Source organism: Typopeltis vanoorti, chromosome 12 (assembly GCF_054136105.1).
Source record: "Typopeltis vanoorti isolate ZY-2024b chromosome 12, IOZ_Tvanoo_1.0, whole genome shotgun sequence".
NCBI lineage: Eukaryota > Metazoa > Arthropoda > Arachnida > Uropygi > Thelyphonidae > Typopeltis > Typopeltis vanoorti.
Window position 1 is genome coordinate 20,567,399 of NC_143560.1, and position 21,926 is coordinate 20,589,324.

The following is a 21,926-nucleotide window of genomic DNA, read 5'->3' on the forward strand; positions in this document are numbered from 1 at the left end:
CATCGTTGCTTACCAAATTTCAAAATCTTACACTTTGCAACACTGAACTAACAGTTCCATCTACTCGCCCATTAATGCAATCTATTCAAGTCCTCCTGTATGACTATAATATCTGTTTGACTCTTCATTGCTCTCCGTAATTTTGCATCATCAGGAAACAGCTGCATATCACAAGTTAAAGCTATCCCGATATCATTAACATACAAATTAAACAACAATGGTCCGGAAACTGACGCCTGCAGAAAGAGGAAGATCATTAGTCACCACTAGTGACTAATGATCTTCCTCTTTCGAGATAATTCACCTTCATATAGAACTTTCTGATACCTATCTGACAGCCAGTCACTGATCCAACTCAGAAGTATGTTATCCAATCCCATATGTTTCAGTTTATTTGACAGCTTGTCGTGTGGCAGTCTATCAAAAGTTTTGCAAATTCCAAGTACACCGCTGTCCATGCATTTGCCCATTCCAATTTATTTGTCTCCTTGTCATAGCACATTATAAGTTAATAAAACATGAGCTCCTTTTAACAAACTCATGCTGATAAACACAGACAACACCGTTATTATCAACCCGTTTCTGTATCCTACTTCTCACCAATCTCTAGTACCTTCACCACAACTTCAGACTTCAAATATAGAGATTGGTCTATAATTTGATTTGTACACACAGGCTTATCACCACCTTTATGCAGTGGAACTATTTTACCTTTTCCCACTCCCTTGGAACCTGTGACGTTTTATGACTTTTATTAAGGCATGCCACTGCTACTACCAATTTCCTGGAACATACCCATAAGACGCATGGCGATATATCTTCAAATCCTCTTACCTTATTGACATCAACGTTATTTATTTCCTATGTCCTCAACATGTAATTTCCTCACGATTCCACCCTGAGCAGGATCAAACTGCCTTATAAATTGATTGCTGAATACCGTAATAATGTCTTCTGCAGCAGTTGCGATTCTACCATTTTCGTCCATTAACATTTTCTTACCATAATTTTTCTTCCTTCTACTTACTACATATCTAAGAAAACTCTCTAGGATTTTTCTTTGCCAGATTTGCCAATTTCTGTTCATACTGTGCTTTTGTTGTCCTTACTAACTGAGTTATTCTCCTGGCATATTCTTTATACTCTTCATGTAACTGATTATTACCATTATTCATCTTTTACTGTGTTCAAAGTACCTTCTTCTTTCAGATTTCATGCTTAAAGCCCAATGATCCATTTTTCACTTACCTTATTCAGCCTTTTGGCGTTCTGAATACATTCACACATTGATGCTGTTATGTAATTCTTTATGAGTTCCCAAGCAGCATTTATTTCCTTTCCCATCAACTCCTAGTCCCTTTTATAGCTGAAACCTGTATCCTAAGCTTGTGAAAATCACCAGCCGTATAGTTTGACATATATCCTCTCCTGAGAGAAGCCTGCATACAAGTGGCCATTTCACCAACTAGAGAAAAGTATGAAACCACACCCACAATTATATACTCTGATGAAATGATCAGATCTATAACCCTTGTCTTCGCGTGCCCTCCTTTAAATGCTGCCTGAGATAGTCATCTTTCAAGAACTCAAGAAATTCATTTTCATTATTCCCAAATTCTCTACCCCATAATAAAAATCACCTGAGGCCTGTGTTAGCTCAGTGGAAATGACGCTTGCATCCTCTGCGCTAGGTAGCCGCAGACAGACTTATAGTTCAGTCTGGGTGCCGACTGAAGGAACGTTTTCTAAAACTTTCTTCGACCGGTTCCCGAGTTAGTCGGTCTATGGCATGTATATGCCGGTTTTTCTCCAGAAACTCGGGTTTTTCGTCCAGTTAACTTAAGAAAATCTACCGTAGAACCCACATTATTTCACACAGTAACATATGATCCTGTTAGGATTAGGTACCAAGAGATGGCAGCAGTTGTTTATCGATCTCTTCATCGGTTGCCGCCTATAATTAGTACCATCTATCTCTGATTGAGACTGAACTGCGCACTCAATCTCCAAAAACTAGGTAGGGTTTAAAGGCCTCCTCTACTCCCTATAAGAGAATAAAAAGCAACACCTTATCATTTATTTATTAATTATTTAAAATTACCCATAATTATTACCCTTGCTTTCCTCACTAATCCATATGCTTTATACATTTCTTCATCACCACCCTCTGCATTCCTGGCCTATAGCAATATCAATCTAAATCATATACCATTTAGATTGATTACATACCATTCAGAGTGTTAAATATTGCCACTATTTTCTGCTTCCATGTCTTCCTTATGGATATAATTCCACAGCTATCATCAGCAGCGCTACCCCTCCCTTCTTGTCCCTTCTATTTTCGCGAAAATTACAATATCCTTCTATTTCTATTCTTGTTAGCATATCATTTTTTCAATCATGTTTCACTTATTCCAATGATTTTGGGGCCAATAAACTCAGTCAGTGAAACTAGTTGATCTCCATTATTTCTGATACTTCTGGCATTTGTAAACAAATGCAGTAGTTAACAAATGCATTTGTTTACAAATGCCAGAAGTATCAGTAAACAAATGCAGTAGTTCATTTTTAGGTGTGTAACCAGTTTTATCCAAGCAACTTGTTGGTTGTGATTATCCCACCACACCTTTGCCCAATCACCTTTATCACCACTTCGCGATATATATCGCTCCGTCTCACCTTCCCCACCCACATCGCATAATCCATCTTCATACACACATTCACTACCACTTTCAGTATCCATTCTCCATATGTCATGTCTCTCTGTCCACTTGGGCTACCCTGTTCTCCTGATTTCTCTCTTCATCTCTCACACTACTAATGTTTTCATTTTCAAGCACTTCTGTCCCTTTAATACTACCCTTATTTTTGACTTCATCTCTTTCTTCTGATTTCTTGCACGCATCACACACACACACACGCACACACACACACACACACACACACACACACACACACACACACACACACACACACACACACACACACACACACACACACACACACACACTGTATTTCCATCTAGCAACACTTTCTCCAGTGCGCTCATTTCAAAGTCATTCAAATACAATCCATCACGCCTGTATAATTCCAAAATTACCTCATACACATGCCATACATCTACAGACTTCATTCCCTTCTCCTCACACAGCTCGGTTAGCATACCATTCATGACTCTGGTGCTCTGTCTCAATTCATTATTGTCATACCTCGACAGCATGCTCACAACCTTTTCCACTACACTGTTATCTTTTACTCTTCTCAATAACTTCCTGATATTCTCCCTCACATGCTCCTTATGTCCACTTAGATCATTTGTCCCCCGCACATCTACCACTAATTCTCTTGCTCGTTTCTTCATGTCCAACGCCAGAATTATCCTTCTCATTCTCCCTCCTGGATAGCAGAACTTATGGAGTCTTTCATTAACTAATCATCTAACTATGGAATCTCCATACACTGCTCTCATGTTTACTCATGGATCATGTTTACTATAATGGATTACCTCAGTAATTTCCATTATGCATCTCACGGCTGAATACTGATTTCGCTTTCCAGGTTAGGCAATTCTTTGGCCGATAACTGAAATTATCGTTCTGCAATCATGCTTCGGCCCAGCTTCATTCAGAAGCTATGCAAGTTATTCAAATGTGCCCAAAATAAAAATTCGTAATGTTGCAAGAAGCTCAATTCACCGAAAGCCATCGGTCCTTTTCCTCGCTAATAATATTAACATGTAACTTCTATCTATGTACCTTTCTGGCTAAGCAGATTTTACATAGAGAATAAATCGCAATAATCATGAATGTAAGATGATGTAGTTCTGCATTAGCTGTGAGGGGGCATGAGAGTAAAGTAAACACGCATTTTTTTTTTAAACAATAATAATAAATAAAAATAAGTTTGTATGCTCGAGCATTGCTGTTAATGTTTAGTGTATGCTTTTTTTTTTTGAAAAAAAAAATTGTTATTAAAAATCTTTGGATTTTTTCTTTCAGTATTTATATAATTTATGTGCTTAAGAAGTCAGTAGGATTCTGTAGCGAAATAAGGATAAAGTAAGATTAAATGAATTCACATATTACAATTTTTAAGAGTATTTAAATGATAAAAAAGAGAATAACATCACTTTGTTACGTATGTTACCTTTTCCTTCGCTGAGTTCTTTTCTTCCTCCAATTTATATACATATTAGATCAGTGTCATCTTTGGAAAATTCCATTGGCATGGGGATAAATTTGTGTGAAATTGAATTAATCAGTATATCAACATTTCATCTGAAGGTGAACTTTTTTTTTTTTTTAATCCATTTAACCACGGAGATCGGGATGCAGTAAGAGTTAGACACTAGAATGATAGTGCTGTAAATAAAAATGCTCGATCTATTTCAGAAGTCCGTTTCTTCTCTCTATATTTCTTTTCTTTCTCGAATTTTTAATTTATTCATTTATTTATTTGATCAGTGATTCCTTTGGATACATTTGTGTGAGATCAGATAAAATATCAACATTTCATCTGATGGTGAAAGTGTTTTTTTAAAAACCATTTAACCTCGGAGATCTTGATGTTGTAAGAGTTATCCACCAGATCATCGTTTCTCAAACTTTTTGGCATCAGGACCCCTTTACAGTTGTAAAATTATTGAGGATCCTAAAGAGCTTTTGTTTTTGTGGGTTATATATATATGTGTGTGTATATATATGTCAATAATTACTGCTTTAGAAATGAAAACTAAGAACGTTTTAAAGTATTTATTATTTATATATATATATGTCAATAGTTACCACATTAAAATATGTTTGCAAATTTGTTTAATGTCTGGCTTTATAGAAGACAGCTGGATTCTCACAACTGATTCAATCTGTTGTGATATGTTGTTTTGTATATGAAGCAAACTCTATTGTACACTCATGAGAGAATGAGAGTGAAAATGGTAGATAATGCCTTAGTATTATTACAAACATAGTTTTGACCTTGTAGATGTCCTGAAAGGGAGGAGGAACCTCCAGGGGTCCACAGACCACACTTTGAGAAATACTGCACTAGATAATAATGCTGTAAATAAAAATATCCCATTCATATTTGGATATTATTTCAGAAGTCACATTTGTCATTTTTTTTCTTTTAGCAGTACAGGTGAATTGTTGTTGACTAAATGAATGTCCCTTGCAATTAGTATGAGAACAGTTCAGTAGTCTGAAGGCTTGTTATTATCCTAATACTCCATGGATTCAAAGACTCATCTAGGAGGTCCTTTTGACATACAACTCATCATACTCACCTTAAATACACTCAACTTTTCTGCAGACACCACCCTCTCAGGCAAGGCATTCCAATCATTCACATGCAAAAAAACCTGTTTTTTATTCCCCTGCTCACACCCTCCTTGTATAGCTTCCAAGGCTGACCTCTGGTTCTCCCCTGATCTCCCACCATTTTCTGTAAAACCTCTTCAGCATTGATCCTGTAACAGTCCCTTACTAGCTTGTAGATCTCTATCATATTACCCTCTTCCTCCTATCCACTAGACTCTGTAAATTGCATCTTCTCAACCTTTCCTCATATTCGACATTCCAGCAATCAGAAACTACTGTAGTCAATTGCCTCTGGACCCTTTACAACATTTCCTCATCCTTTTGAAAACCATGTGACCAAATCTGTGACAGTAGTCCATGTGTGGCCTATTCACAGCCTTATACAAGAATCTCCTTACTTCTACAACTCAGTGTCTTCACATCATTGCCAAATCACAATTTTGGCAGTATGTCCTCTAAATTTCAGATCCTTATCCACCATCACCCCAAGATCTCTTATTTCCTCCACCTCTAATAATACAGGGTGTTCGGGATAAATTTGACATATTTATAATTAATTATATTTTTCCGTAAGTTACATGTATTAACACACACTTCTCTTCATTTAAAAGTTTGGACCCTTCTTCATTCATATACAAGATGTCAGAAAGGATGGATAGCTGGAACCCACCTGAATCATGGAAGAGAATAACTTGTATCATGATGATTCGTGCCCGCCATCAAAATAAGGATATTACGACTGCTGCCCAATGCTCCCTGAATACAGTAAAAACAATCAGGCATGAACTAGAGACTTGCAATGGTGACTACGAGGATGTAGCAAGAAGAAAGATCCCTAGCAGACGATCTGATTGCGTTCGTACAGCAGAATTCCTCGCAAATCTGCAGGAACAGGTGTTGAAGAACCCTGGCATTGGAATTCGGGCTTTGTTCGTGGAGTTGCTAACTGTAGTCAAGCCCTGGATAACAAGGGTAGCCAATGGTAGGCCGTATGTATGGCAGCAGGATTCGGCCCCTTGCCACACCTCTGGGAAAAGTCAAAAATGGTTGTCTGAAAATTTCTACGACTTCACCAGTCCAAATGTTTGGCCTCCAAACTCCCCAGACCTTAACCCCATGGATTATTTTGTATGGGGCGCAGTTGAAAAAGACACCAATCGCACTTCCAGTAATACAAAAGCCCAGTTAATGGATAAAATTAAAACAGTTTTTGCGGCCCTTCCCAGGAAGACTGTAGCATCAGCTTGTTCGAGGTTCCGAAGCAGAATTGAAGCTGTGATCGATGCTAATGGTGGTTATTTTGAGTAAATCTTGTTGATAGTATTGTAATTAACTCTGCCTGTAATGTTTTTTTGTCAATTCATTAAATTTAATAGATACAAAGAAGATTTTCTTTTTCCTTACGAAACTGTCAAATTTATCCCGAACACCCTGTATATCCCCACCAAGCATAAATTCTACATTCCATTTTTGTTTCGCAAATTTTAAAACCTTACATTTTGCAACATAGAATTGGCATCCCCATTTCCTCTACCCATTCAGGTCTTCTTGTAAGGCCACAACATCTTCTCTACTCTGCATAATCCATCCCAACTTTGCATCATCTGCAAATTGAACATCCCCATCCAAACCTTTGCAAATATCATTAACATACAGGTTAAACAGCAATGGCAGTAAAACAGACCCCTGAGGCATGCTACTAGTGACTTTCCTCTTCCAGGATATTTCTCCTCCATACACAAGTTGTTGATACCTATCAGATAGCCAGTCTCTGATCCAATGCACAAATCTAATATCCATCCCCATCATCCCTAGTGTAACTATCAACTTATCATGCGGTAATCTATCAAGAGCCTTTATAAAATCTAAGTATACTACTGTGTATCCCATTCCTCTGTCCAATGAAGCTGTCACCTTATTGCAATAAGTAGATTACTAAAACATGACCTCCCTTTAGCAAATCCATGCTGTCCATCAAAGATAACGCCATTATTGTCAACCTAATTCTGGATTCTAGTTCTCACAAGCTTCTCCAACACCTTAACCTCAACATCTGACACACAGGCCTATAATTTGATGCCTGAGTTCTATCAATGGTACAATATTGCCCTCCTTCCACTCTTTTGGAATTCAACCCAGTGCAGGACCTATTAAAAAAATGTGTCAAGACAGATGCCAACTCCCTGGCATATTCCTTCAAAATATGTGGTGATATACATATTATCAAGTCCCACAGCCTTATTAACATAAAGTTTGCTCAATTCCCTATATATCTCATTTTCACTTATAGTCGGTCTCTCCTCATCATCAACTGCTCTCAATCTTTCCATGATGGCACATTCACAAGAATGAAAGACCTTTATGAACTGATCATTAACTATCTCCACTATATCTTTTTGCAGCAGTTGTTCTTATATCATTTTCTCCAATCAATGTCATTCTTCCATAATCATTCCTTTTTTTTTTGCTGGCTACATGCCGAAAGAACTCACTAGAATTCTTTTTTTGGCCTTATTACTAACTGCTGCTCGTATTTCACTTTTGCTATTGTTACCAACCAAGTCACCCTCCTGAGCTCCTTTGTTCTTTGTAAACCTCATGGAATTGATTATTACTGCTTCTTTTATACTGCCTCCATAATGCCTTTTTCCTCTGTATTGCATGCTTAATCTCTTCATTCATCCATTTTAACCTTCTTATCCTTGGAATACATTTAGACATTGCTTCTACTAGATAGTTCTTGAATATCCCCCAGGCTGCATTGATCTTCTTTCCATGCTAACTCCTCATTCCATGCTACACCTGCAAGCTCTCTCCTGAGCTCTTCATAATACCAGCCTTGTAGTTCCACATATACCCTTTTCTCAGAGAAAAGGGTATATGTGGAACTACATATACCCCACATGTATATGCTCACACTGCTGGCATCCACCCAGGTAATCACTTCATGGTTACTCTCACCAGCTGGAAGATGATATGACACCTCATCTAAGGGAGAGTAGAAATACGTGCTCTCAGTCTAGTGAAATTGTATGTGTGTGTGGGGGGGGGGGGGGATTAGAAATTTTGAGTCCTGAAGATAAAACACTTTGATCTCTGTATGACACTGGAAAAACACTTTCATGTGAAAAAACTTAAAAATTACATCCACTTCATAACAGTATTGAAACCTGGGTCTCCCCCCTGCCTCACTCCCAGAAATTATTATTATTACGTAACTCGTTGAGGGAGGGCACCTACTCTACAACTCTCTGACTCCACCAATCGCAACTACCACACCAACAGCATCTACTGCTGACCACCACCACTAGTATTTTCACAGACAATCACAAACATCCATGCCCATGGCAGGATTCGAACCTGCAGCATTTTGGCTGGAGAGCGGATACGCTAACCATGCTGCCAACTAGGCTGGCAAATACATGTTGTATCTTCAGATTACATAGGCAAGGTACTGTAATGCCTAAGAATATTTCATGAGATTAGAACAACCCAGTTTTCTGAATTTTTCTTTAAAAAGTGCTGTATTCTCATCAAAAAAAAATTTTCCCACTACAGTAGATGGGGACTAGTGGTCATAAGGTTGAAGTTCTGCACCTTTGGTTTGTTTGTATTCATCAGATTTCACTATAATGCTGGATACAGGATTGACTACATGTCATATTTTATTACTATTTTCTTGATCTCCATTGAAGTCACACGACTTATGGGGATTTTATTGTCATTTTTCTTAAGTTTCACTGGTGAAATGTGCTTTGTGTATGTTTTCATTTATGTAATACTGGAATTGAAATAAGAATATTATTATTATTCAGGCCTCCATGGAGTCAAAAGACTATCGCGGGAGGTCCTTTCTAAGAAACACAGGTCTATCAAGACTCATTGAGGGAGTTCCCTCCTAGGAAACACAAAGTCTATCATACCACTCCTTAAACGCATTGACTGTTCTCGCTTTCACCACTTCATTAGACAATGCATTCCATGTTTCAACCACCCTCCATGCAAAGAAACCACACTCCTCACCTTGTTTCTCACAGTTTCCTTTCGTAACTTCCAGGGATAGCCCCTTGTCATGACTCCTTCCCGCTGTTCAACCAAGCAAAAGAACTCCCCAGTGTCAACCCTGTAACCACCTCTCAACAGTTTAAAAGTCTCAATCATATCACCTCTTCTTCTTCTATCCACCAAACTCTGCAGTCCACACTCCTTCAGCCGATCCTCATAACTAACATTGTACAGTCCTAACACAATCTTTGTTATCTGCCTATGTACTCTTTCCACAGTTAATTTATTCCTTCAAATCCTGGGGACCAGATCTGAGAACAATAGTCTAAGTGTGGTCTGATCAGAGTCTTATACAATGGAATGATAACCATTTTATCTCTGCAGGTCAGTGTCCTCATTATTGCAGCAATCCTCTGTGTTACCTTCACTACCTTTGCAATATGTCCCCTAAATTTCAGGTTTCTATCAATCATCAACCATAGATCTCTTGTCTCCCCTACTTCCTCCAGTTTAACTCCTCCCATAGAGTATGCAGCGTCCCTTCGATGTTTCCCAAACCTCAAGACCTTACATTTTGCTGCATTAAACTGATACTCTTCACCTGTCTCTTTATATCTTTTCCATAGCCTCTTTTTCGCATGCAATTCCTGTTTAATATTGTTTGTCATCCATTTTACTCAGAATTGTGTCCTCTTCTTCACTCGTGGACTACAGCTTACCATTGCTGCTAACGAATATTCCTTCACAATTTCCCAAGCACTAATGATATCCCGTCCTTCCAATTCCTTCCTCCATGAAACTTCCCCAAGTTGACATCTAAGACTATTATAATCCCCTGCTTTATAATTCCACATATTAATGTAATATAATAAAAAATAAAAACAAACAAAATAAAATTTATGAGAAATGCAAAATATACCTTATACATTGCTGCCCACACAAGAAATTAAAATTAATTGAAAGAAAGAAAAGTAAAATCGGTAGAAGGAAAATAGAACTGAATACACATACCATGTGACAAATACCCAGTATCTGTTGTAAATATTAAGTGTAATTACGAGGAATGAGAAGACTAAAAATGATGCCAGATTAGTGATCAAAATGTCTATATTTGTGAATACCATTATAATAATATTAATAATCTATATGGAAAATATGCCTTGTGATTATGTATTATGCCTTTTTGACATAATAGAAGAATGACTGAGTAGTTTCTGAAATTTGTCTTCGTATTACATTTTTATTTCTTATTGTGTTATGATAAATATAATTTGTGTATTGTTTCCATATACGAAATTTAAAAAAAAAAGTTCCTGTAAACAAAATGCTGTATATAAATCATTTATATTTAATGATAAAGTAGTTCTTTATTATTATTATTATTATTATTATTACTGTTATTACGGGCGACTCCAAGGAGTTCTTAGACTCATCGAGGGAGGCCCTAAACATCATGTCCACACAACTATTCAACACTCTCACAGTATCTATCATATCTTGCCTTGAACTCACTCACTGTCATAGACTCTGGCAGACTTATTCCACTCTTTACCACTCTAAAAGTAAAGATCCAAGCTCTAACACCCTTGCTAACCACACTCTTGCCCAGCTTCCATAGATGTCCCATTTATTTTTTAGAATGAATGGCCCAAATTGTCTAAACTGATCTCTCAATTATCTAGTCTATGAGAAATTGATTGTTTTTTGTGATATTGATTTTTGCTTGCTGTTTGGCAGGGAAATGGAGGATTGCCTGGGAGGTAAGAGTAATGCATGTGTAGGAATGTTAATTATGAGAATGGAATTGCTTGGGATACATGGAAAGTAGTTGAGTCTTGAAAGGCTTATAGGACAAAAAAAGGTAAGGGTGAGCCGACAGGAGCAGGTTTGAAGAAGTCAGATGAGGTTGGCATTGGGAAGGACCAGTTATAGACCAAGACATTAATTGATATGTTTATTTATGAATTAGGAATATTAGAGATAAGGGAGATGAAATTGTTGTATTGATTGAGTTTATTTGCCTGAAGACAGTTGGAATAGTTGAAACATGGTTGAATGAGAATCCTGATGGAAATAGAAGGATATGATGTTTTTCTTGGGGAGAATTATTATTTCACACAAAATGAGGGGAAAATAGTGGCAGTGAGTTTGAAGCAGTAAGGTGGAAGTTGATAGGATTAGATATTTAGGGGAGTATCGCTATAGACCAGAGAATGTGGAAGGTGGAGACAAAGAAATGTATATCCAGCTTGGCTTAGTAAGAAAGAGAAGGGTGATCTTTATGCATGATTTTAATTATGGCATTATTTATTAGAAAGAAGAGATAACTCTTCTTCAAGAAATTCATTCTTCTTATTCCCCGAAGCTATCTTAGAACAATAAGTTACAGAGGGCATTTGTGTGTTGAGAGTCTTAGATCTGATCATATCATCAAAGAATGTGATTGGAAATGGAGTATCTAATCCTCCTCCTCCCCCTCCATTTGACAACAATGACCATGAAATGGTATGAGAACTTCTGTGAAGAAGGGGATATATATGAAACTATAGGATTGATAATTATGAAATGCATAGAAGACAACTGGGAGTATGGCATGGAAAGAAGAGTTAAATGGAAACGAGCAGATTCTGCTTGGGCATTGATCAAGAACTGTTTAACAGCAGTAGTAGTAGTATTTGAGTGAATAGGTAAAAATGCTGAATAAGATAGGAAAGATGGATGAATGACGGGATTAAGCCTGAAATCCAGAAGAAGAAGAAGACAGTGTGGATGCAGCACAAAATGAACGTTAGTAATAATCAGTTGCATGAAGAGTGCAAAGAACAGGAAGGAAAGTGACTTGGTTGGTAAAAACAGCAAAAGTGCAGAATGAACAAAAATTAGCCAATGAAGGCAAGAAAAATTCTTGACTTCTTTCGATATGTGGCAAGTAGATGAAAAAAATGACTATTATTATTACAACATGAACCCTCCAAGGACTCATCACTGGAGGGCACTCTACTGTACTCCGCTACATGCATCTTGTCATCTCCCCTACTACTTAATTCTCCAGTTACAACTACCATGATACTACTACCATCAACGCCATGTACTGTCCACCACCACCAACAGTATTTTTGTCTGCAAATTGTGTGTTCTCACAGACGATTTTCCTGTACATGCTATGACAAATGAGTTTCTTGGAGAAAAAGTCCTGTTACCTCCGTATGAGATCGTCTAACTCACCTTGAATTGAAAAAGCCTACATAAAGATTCTTCTTGTCATGATGAGAATCAAACTCAGTTCTTTTCCAGTTGAAGGGCGCAATGTACTGTCATTCTTCCAAATGCACCATGGAGGTGCATTTGGGAGGATGATGATGATGCTAACTGATGTCACATATTAGTAACTGATGCATAGGATATAGTAGAAGTATTCAATGAGCAGCTTATCAGGATATTTCATCCTCATGAACATTATGATAAGCTAGAGTGTGGGTAGAGGGACTGATAGTGAGTGAGCAGGAGGTATACGAGGAATTAAATAAACTTGAGGTTAATAAGGTAGTAGGACTTGACAGTATATCACTGTGTGTGTTAAGAAATGCTATAGTGAATTAATGGCATCCTGGCGAAGCCTGTTTAACAAAACAAGTCTTGCAACAAGTAAGTCCCAAAGGAATGGAAAGTGGGAAATATTGTTCCATTTCACAAAGAAGAAAGATAAGACTGAGGGGGAAGAGATAAGACTTAGACTACAAATTATAAGCCATTCTGTAGGTCTAGAGTTGTTGTTGAGGTATTAGAGAGGTTGGTGAGGACTAGGATTCAGAATTGAGTTGATAATAGCAGCATTCTCTGAGATGTCATGTGTTTGTTAAGGGGCAGTCATGTTTAGCAATCTTCTTATGTTTTAGAACAGGGTGACAAATTTACTGAATAAAAAAGATGCATACACTGTGATATTCCTGGATTTTTCAAAGGTCTTTGATATATTTCCACATGGCAGGCTAATAACTAAATTGAAATAGATGGAATTGAATAAGAGATGTGAGTTGGATAGGTGATTGGCTCTCAGATAGGCATAGTGGTATTGTAAGGGAAAGTGATATTCAACCAGAGGAAGATCACTAGGAGTGGCAATTATTGTTTAACTTGTATGTTAATAATATTGGGACAGGCTTAACAGGAAATATGTAGCTGTTTGCTGATGACGCAAAGTTGGGAAGAGTTATGAGGATCAGAGAAGATGTTGTGGACTTGGAGGAGGATTTCAATAGACTGTTTGAGTGGGCAAGTGAGTAGAGCTGCAATATTAATATCACAAAATGCAAGGTCCTGAAATATGGTAGGCAAAAGTTGGGATGTTAAATATACTATTAATGGGGAAATTTTGAAGGATGAGGTGGAAGAAATTAGAGATCTGGGAGTGATAGTTGACATAGATTTGAAGTTTATGGGTCACATTGCTAAAATTGTAAGAGCATCACAACAGATTATGGCAGTGATGAGGTGGACCTTAACATACACAAAAAAAGTTATGGTTTTCTTGTATAAGGCTGCATATGAACTAATGCTTACAGATTTCTTTGCCTAGATTTCAAGAGGATGAAGATGCTTTAGAGAGGGTCCATAGAATGTTCACTAAGTCAGTGTTAGGTCTAAGGAATGTGGAATATGAGGACAGATTGAAAGAATGCAACCTGCACAGCTATGTGAATAGAAGAAGGGATATTGTTGAGGGGTTGTTACCAGATTTATGTGGAGATTTTTCATAAGAGTAAAGGGAGATGAGTAGATCAAGAGGTCATCCCTGAATGCTGTATAAGGAGGGAGAGAGAGCAAGGGAGTGAGGAGTAAATTCCTTGCATGGAGAGTGGAATGCAATATCTGAAATTATGGTGAGTGTAGAAACTGTGAATAGATTTAAGGTGGCATGGTTTGATGATCTTTTTTTGCACAAGAGAGTGGGCCTCCCACAATTTGTCTTTTGACTTCATGGAGGGCTGATGTTAATAATAATATAATGTAGATCTACCTTTGCAGTCTAATATACAAAATCATCAGCATGTCTAATTTAAGAGATAAATTGTCAAGGGCATTTATCCACATTGATATGGTTTCAAGTGGGTATGCCATCAACACCAATCTCTGTTCTCAACACTGATCAGTTGAAAGTGAATGCTCCTCCGATAAGATAATGCCATAAATTCACATTATATTTGGCATTTCAGATGGGGGGGGGACTTCAGCTTCTTTTCATGCATCATACACCAAGTCTGACTGTTATGTTGCATGAGTTGAAGCACAATCTACATGGGAAGTGAGCCATCAATTAGAACAGCTCACATCCTGTGTACATCATTCTTCACTAGTGGTAAGGAAGTTAAGAAAAAAAAATCGAGACTTTTTCACCTATATATATATATATATATATATATATTGGACTTAGTGTTATAGGCAGAATAAGACCCGAGAAAATAGTATCTTATATTTTGTTCGTTAATCTGTTTTCAGTTGTAATTTTATGAGTGTAAAATAAAAATATAAAAATTCTATTAACTGATCCTTGTATATACTTGCTAATATCACAGATAATTTAAGTGCTGATAATGTGTTGCAAATAATCCTAAATGATAATAACAACTCATCATCATCAACTTCCTGATATATACCCTCAAGGGGGTGTACAGGATATGATAGTACTACATGAAAAATTTACATCATTACTAACTTCCAATTTTCCTCCAAATCAGTCTGTTACCTGTCAAGATTCCAACATTATCAGATCTTTTATTTCTATCTTTTAAGGCACTTTTTACTACATCAATCCACCTATCTTGGTCTTCTGCTGGGTATTTTTCCTGCCAACATGGCAGAGAACACTTGTTTTGCTACTCTTTATTATTATTATTATTATTCAGGCCTCCATGGAGTCAAAAGACTCATCGTGGGAGGTACTTCCTAAGAACATAAAGTCTGTCAAGACTCATCAAGGGGAGGTCCCCCCCTAAGAAACACAAAGTCTATCATACCACTCTTTAAACTCATTGACCGTTCTTGCTCCCACCACTCCATCAGGCGATGCATTCCACAGTTCAACCACCCTCCATGCAAAGAAACCACTCCTTACCCTCTTGCTCACAGTTTCCTTTCGTAACTTCCAGGGATGGCCTCTTGTCATCACTCCTTCCCGCTGTTCAACCAAGCGAAAGAACTCCCCAGTGTCAACCCTGTAACCACCTCTCAACAGTTTAAAAGTCTCAATCATATCACCTCTCCTTCTTCTATCCACCAGTCCACATTCCCTCAGCCGATCCTCATAACTATGCTTGTACAGTCCTGAAACCATCTTTGTTATCCGTCTTTGTATCCTTTCCACAGTTAATTTATCCCCTTGAAATCCTGGGGACCAAATCTGAGAACAATAGTCCAAGTGTGGTCTGATCAGAGACTTATACAACGGAATGATAACCCTCTTATCTCTGCAGGTCAGTGTCCTTCTCATAATTGCAGCAATCCTCTGTGTTACCCTTACCACCTTTGCAATATGTCCCCTAAACTTCAGGTTTCTATCAATCATCAATCCCAGATCTCTTGTCTCCCCTACTTCCTCCAGTATAACTCCTCCCATAGAGTATGCAGCATCACATCGATGTTTCCCAAACCTCAAGACCTTACATTTTGCTGCATTAAACTGAAATCCCCATTCATTTGCCCATCTATCTAGCTTATTTAAATCCTCTTGCAGGGCTACCACATCTGAACTATTACTAATAATCCTTCCCAGCTTCGCATCATCCGCAAACAACTGAATATCCCCTTGCAATCCACTGGCAATGTCATTGATATAAAGGTTAAACAATATAGGCCCCAGTACTGAGCCCTGTGGAACCCTACTTGTAACCTTCTGCCTCTTTCATATTGCTCCACCATACACAACTCTCTGATACCTATCGGACAGTCAATCCTGAATCCGGTTGATCAATCTGACATCCAGACCCATGTGCTGCAACTTAAATATCAGCATATCATGTGGCACCCTGTCAGATGCCTTTGCTACGTCTAAGAAAATTGCAGTATATGCCTTTCCATCATTTAATGTTCTTGTAACTTTATTATAAAAGGCTAGCATATGGCTAAAACAAGTGCGCCCTTTCACAAATCCATGTTGACTCTCACAGATAATATTACCCTCATCTGCCCAATGCTGTATACGGTCCCTCACTACTTTCTCCAAGATCTTACTAACTACTGATGACACACAGACTGGCCTATAATTAGACACTTCCAGTCTGTTACCACTCTTATGCAATGGCACTATCTTACCTTCCTTCCATTCCCCGGGCACCTTTGCCGAAGTCAGACTTTCATTGAAAAGCCAGGTTAAAGGCACTGTCAGTTCCCTAGCACATTCTCTCAAAACTCATGGTGAAATACCATCCAGTCCCACAGCTTTACTGACATCCAGAGTACTCAGTATCTGAAACACACTCTCCTCCTGTACCTCTAAACCTCGAACCAGCTCTATCCCTCTAGCATTAAAACTGACTTCTCTAGGATGAAATACTCCAATAAAGTGTTCATTGAACAATTCCACTATGTCCTCTTCATCAGTCACTCTATTCCCATTTTTATCCCACAATATCATTCTTCCACAGTCATTTCTCCTCCTACTGGCCACATAGCTAAAAAATTCCCTAGGATTTTCTTTGGATCTTAGGGCCAATCTCCTCTCATATTTCAGTTTCGCTTTCCTTACCACACTAGTCACTCTTCTGGCCTATGTCTTATATGCTTCATGCATCTTCTCTTCACCTGTCTCCTTATATCTCTTTCATAGCCTCTTTTTTTGCATGCAATTCCGGTTTAATATTGTTTGTCATCCACTTTATTCCAAATTGTGTCCTCTTCTTCACTTGTGGTATATAAATTACCATTGCTGCTAACAAATATTCTTTCACAATTTCCCACGCACTAATGATATCACGGCCTTCCGATTCCTCCCTCCATGAAACTTCCCGAAGTTGACGTCTAAGACTATTATAATCACCTGCCTTATAATTCCACATAAGTTCCCGTCTCTTTGATACTCCTGCGTGTCTATTCATTTTCCAAGTCAAAACCATATGGTCACTCTCTCTCCAACTGGTGGGAGAGATGTCAACTCAGTTATTATCAACTCTTCTGATGCTATAACCAAATCCAAAACTCTTGAACCTCTTGTTCCCTCTCTTACATGTTGCCAAGACATTTGTCCCTCAAGAATTCCAGAAATTCCATTCCCCTATTGCTACATGCATCTTCCTCTCTCCAATTTATACTACTGTAGTTAAAATCTCCCATAATAATCATCCTTCTTGCACTTGCCAAACTTAGCTGTCTAAACATCTCCTGGTCCCCATCCTCTGTGCTCCTGGGTCTGTAGCAACACCCCACTAAATATCCTGTTTTGCCTACCTCTACCTCACACCATATGCTCTCAAAATCATTTGTCTCACTTCCTTCCAAAGCCTCCACTCTTAGAGGACATCAGTCATCACTTATCATAAGCAGTATCCCACCACGCTTCCCCCTCCCATCCTGACGAAAAATGCTGTACCCAGCGACTTCTATTCCTGTTGTTATATCCCCTTCTGTCAACCACGTCTCAGTGATCGCAATAATTTTTGGCCAGGCTGATGCTATCTGCGCCACCAATTCCTCTCCCTTATTCCGGATACTCCTGGCATTAGTATAAAGCATATAAATGCCATTGTTTCTATACTCAGCATTATCCCTTCTAGACTCCACTGGGCTCAGTGTTACCTGACATCGTCACCCTTCTCCCAAGTATCCATTGCCACAAGAGACCACCCCTGCTATCATCCTCCCTGGGACACACTGACTCGTTCAGAACAGCAATCTCTCCAGATGCCTACGTCCTTCCTCATTCAAATGTAAACGGTCTCTCTCGCATACAATTCCTCTCTTTCCTCAAACGTACTCCAAGCATCCACATATACCAGTCCTCTCTTGTCACACATTCTCGCTATTATGCCATTCAATATCACCGCTCTTCTGCTCAGCTCATCATTATCATACCTAGGCAACGCGCACACTATTTTCCCTCTCTCTGTCTTCTTCCATGCAGTCTCAAGCAAAAATCTCATATCTCTTGCTGCCCGACTTACATTACCACTCAAGTCATTCATTCCTACCATCACAATCATCTCATCCACCCTTTCACCTCTCTTAATTGCCATAGCCACCCTTTGTATTGTTCCTCCTGACAAACACTCCTCACGCATCCTATCTTGAACAGCACGGATCATTGAGTCACCATACATTATACCTCTTACCATTCCCTCTCTCCTATTGTTTCCATTCTCTCCTCTTCTTTCATTCCCCTCTCCTCTACTGCTATTCTCTCTTCTAGCATTCCCATACCTCTCTCTCCTACTGTTTCCATTCTCTCCTCTTCTAGCACTCCCATACATCTCTCTCATTCCCTCTCTCCTACTGTTTCCATTTTCTCCACTTCTAGCACTTCCATATCACTCTCTCATTCTGTCTCTCCTACCGTTTCCATTCTCTCCTCTTCTAGCACTTCCATATCTCTCTCTCATTCCGTCTCTCTCTTACTGTTTCCATCCTCTCATCTGCGAGCATTCCCATACCTCTCTCTCATTCCCTCTCTTCTACTGTTTTCATTCTCTCCTCTTCTAGTACCCCCATACCTCTCACTCATACTCCCTAAATTCTCTCTGTCTCCTACTCTGATTCTCCTTGCATTTATCTCTTCCATTCTCCTAATCTTATCTTTCATACTTCTGCTCTCATTCACAAGACATTCCACCTCCTCTTTCAACTCATCTATTTCCCACTGCAGGTCAGTCACTCTTAATCTAAATTCACTCTCCCAAACAAAACCATCTCCTAAACTTTCATAGTCACTCACACCTTCCACACTATCAACTATTATTTTCTCATTCATATATATCTTTTTTTCATTCTCTCCTATCACACTACTTGTCTTCTTACATTCATTCCCCATTCCTGGAGCAACAAAGTCGGATATCGATATTTCTAATGCACTATTTTCTCCAACTGTCTGCATTTTGCGCACATACACTCTCCGCTCTCTTTCACAAGCCACATATCCTCTCCCATTCTGTTTAAGTGACCATACCAGCTGAGATTAAGCTCTGCTAACACATTCCCGGATGCTGACAGTGGCAAGTTCTTTCCTGACATCCTCGTTTTTAATATATTGCCATTGATTCCATCTGTTCATGCTCTTAATCTTTCTCAGGACTCTCATATCTGCAGTCTCTAGTCTTTAGTCAAGTGTTTTACTTCTGACCCAGCTCTCAGATCCATAAGATAAAATTAGCTTGAATACTGTCTTGTATACAGCTAATTTAGTGTTTTGGCTAATTTCTCTCTTATTCCATATACATTTATTCCTTTGACTGCCTACCATACCAGCTTTGTTAATTTTGTTGTCTATTTTCATATTTAATTTACCATCTTCACTAAAAATCGTGCTAAGTAGCTGAAATGCTTTACTTGTTCTATAGGTTCTCCATTCACAACACTGTTGATATTTTCAATGTTTCTTCCTATTTTCATTGTCTTTGTCTTTTTAATGCTGACCTTCATACCATATCTACTACAACAGATATTCAATATAGTCAGGGAATCTTGCAGACTTGCAGCGGATTTATTTAGAAGTATAACATCATCCGCATAAAGCAAAGAGCTGAGATTGACATCTCCAATTTTAATATCAGGTTTAATACCACTTTCCTTCATAATGTGATCCATATAGATAATGAATAACAGAGGAGATAATGTACGTCCTAGTCTGACACCAGATTTAACATTAAACCACTTTCCTGTACTTCCTTCAATTCTAACTGCTGACTTACAACCCAAATATAGACTAAGTATTGCTTGATATAATGCCCCATTGACACCATATAACTGTAGGTATTGAATAGCTTCTCTCTTGGGACCTTGTCTTATACCTTTTCCAGATCGACAAAACTTAAATATAGATCTTTGTTATATTCCCATGATTTCTCAACTATCTGTCGTAAAGTGAAAATCTGATCCTGACAACCTCTATTTGGCCTAAATCCAGCTTATTCTTCACCAAGCTTCTCTTCCACAGTACTTCTCAACCGTTTCTCAAGTATACGTGCATATATTTTACCAGGAACACTCAGTAGAGAAATACCTCTTTAATTCTCACATTCAGATTTATTTCCCTTTTTTATATATGGGTACTATGAGAGCTCTGCTCCAATCATCTGGAATTCGCCCCTCTGTGCAGGCCTTCTGAACTATGTAGTGCAGCCACTGTAAGACTTTTATACCTCCATACTTGAGCATTTCTGGTTGAATATCATCTACTCCTGCTGCTTTTCCACATTTTAGGCTTTTCATGTTTTTTTTTTTACTTCAAATATGGATAAGTATTCCTGACTGCAAGCCTGGTTAGTGTTTTTTACCACTGTGCTGTCATCGCTGCTTGTTTCATTTAGGAATTTTGCGAAGTAATTACTCCATACTTCAAGTATATCTTTTTCTCCTGTTTTCATGTAACCTTTATCATCTCTAATTCCTTTTATAACACACTTTCCTCCATTTCTGAACTTCTTCAACAACCAACCTCCAGAATATCTTGCCACCTTCTTGATATTTATTTTCCATGTTCTTACCAAAGTCCTCCCATGACTTTTGTTTAGCCAGTTTTATACAGTGTTTAGATTTCTTACATTTCGCTCTGTATTCTCTAAGAGCACAAGCTGACTTACTTGTCAGGAACTTTTGATATGCTTTCTTCTTTTCTTTCACTGTCTCTTTAACTTCATTTGTCCACCATGGAGTTGTGATTTTTCAATCCTTACAGACAACCTCACCACATGCCTCTGTGGCTGAATCAATCGGTGTTTTCTTCAGGGCTTGCCACTGAATCTTCAAGGTTTGGTTCCTGTTCTCAAACTCTTTAATTTTTTCTTGAATAATGGTTGTGTATTTTAGTCTATGGTTCACATCTGAGAGCTGCTCAACTTTTATTTGCTTTAAAACCTTCTTACATGTTATTCTTTTCAATATGAAATTCAATGTTATGCTGTTCAAGACTAATGGTGGTCACTTCTAATTTCAAATCCTCTGTACACTGTGGTGTCCTGCACCAGGGAGAAAACATCACTATCAATAATAACATAGTCAATGAGACTTTCCTAATTCCTTGCTTCTCTCCATGTGAATTTGTGTACATTTTTATGTTGAAACATTGTGTAGTAATCACCAGTCCATGTCCTGAGCAGAAATCCAACAGGTATTTGCCATTATTATTAGCTTTGCTCTTTTCTCCAAATTTTCCCAAAATTTTTTTGTATGTATGTCTGACAATCATTTCCTACTCTGCTATTTAGATCTCCAACAAGGACCAACTTTTCCTTTTTCATTGTGTCAGTTGCTTTCTCTAAAACATCAAAAAATTCCTCCACTTCCACCTTAGTAGAACCTTCTGTGGGAGCATAGACACAAATAAGTATCATTGTCCAGTTCCCCATTCTCATATTTGCCCACATCATTCTACTTGAGACTGCCTGCCATTCAAGAAGATTAGCC

At 38.2% G+C, this 21,926-nt stretch overlaps 1 protein-coding gene across 2 annotated transcripts in view; it reads left to right on the top strand.

Moving 5' to 3' along the window:
* The first annotated feature begins 3,929 nt into the window (after positions 1-3,929).
* Positions 3,930-21,926, top strand: part of LOC150100618 (uncharacterized) — a 127,047-nt gene continuing 109,050 nt past the window's right edge. The window contains exon 1 of one of the 2 annotated variants that reach the window (XM_090401175.1): positions 3,930-4,058. The gene's annotated coding sequence lies outside the window, so the exon portion shown is untranslated. The remainder of the gene's footprint in view (positions 4,059-21,926) is intronic. The other variant, XM_090401174.1, reaches the window with a different exon arrangement.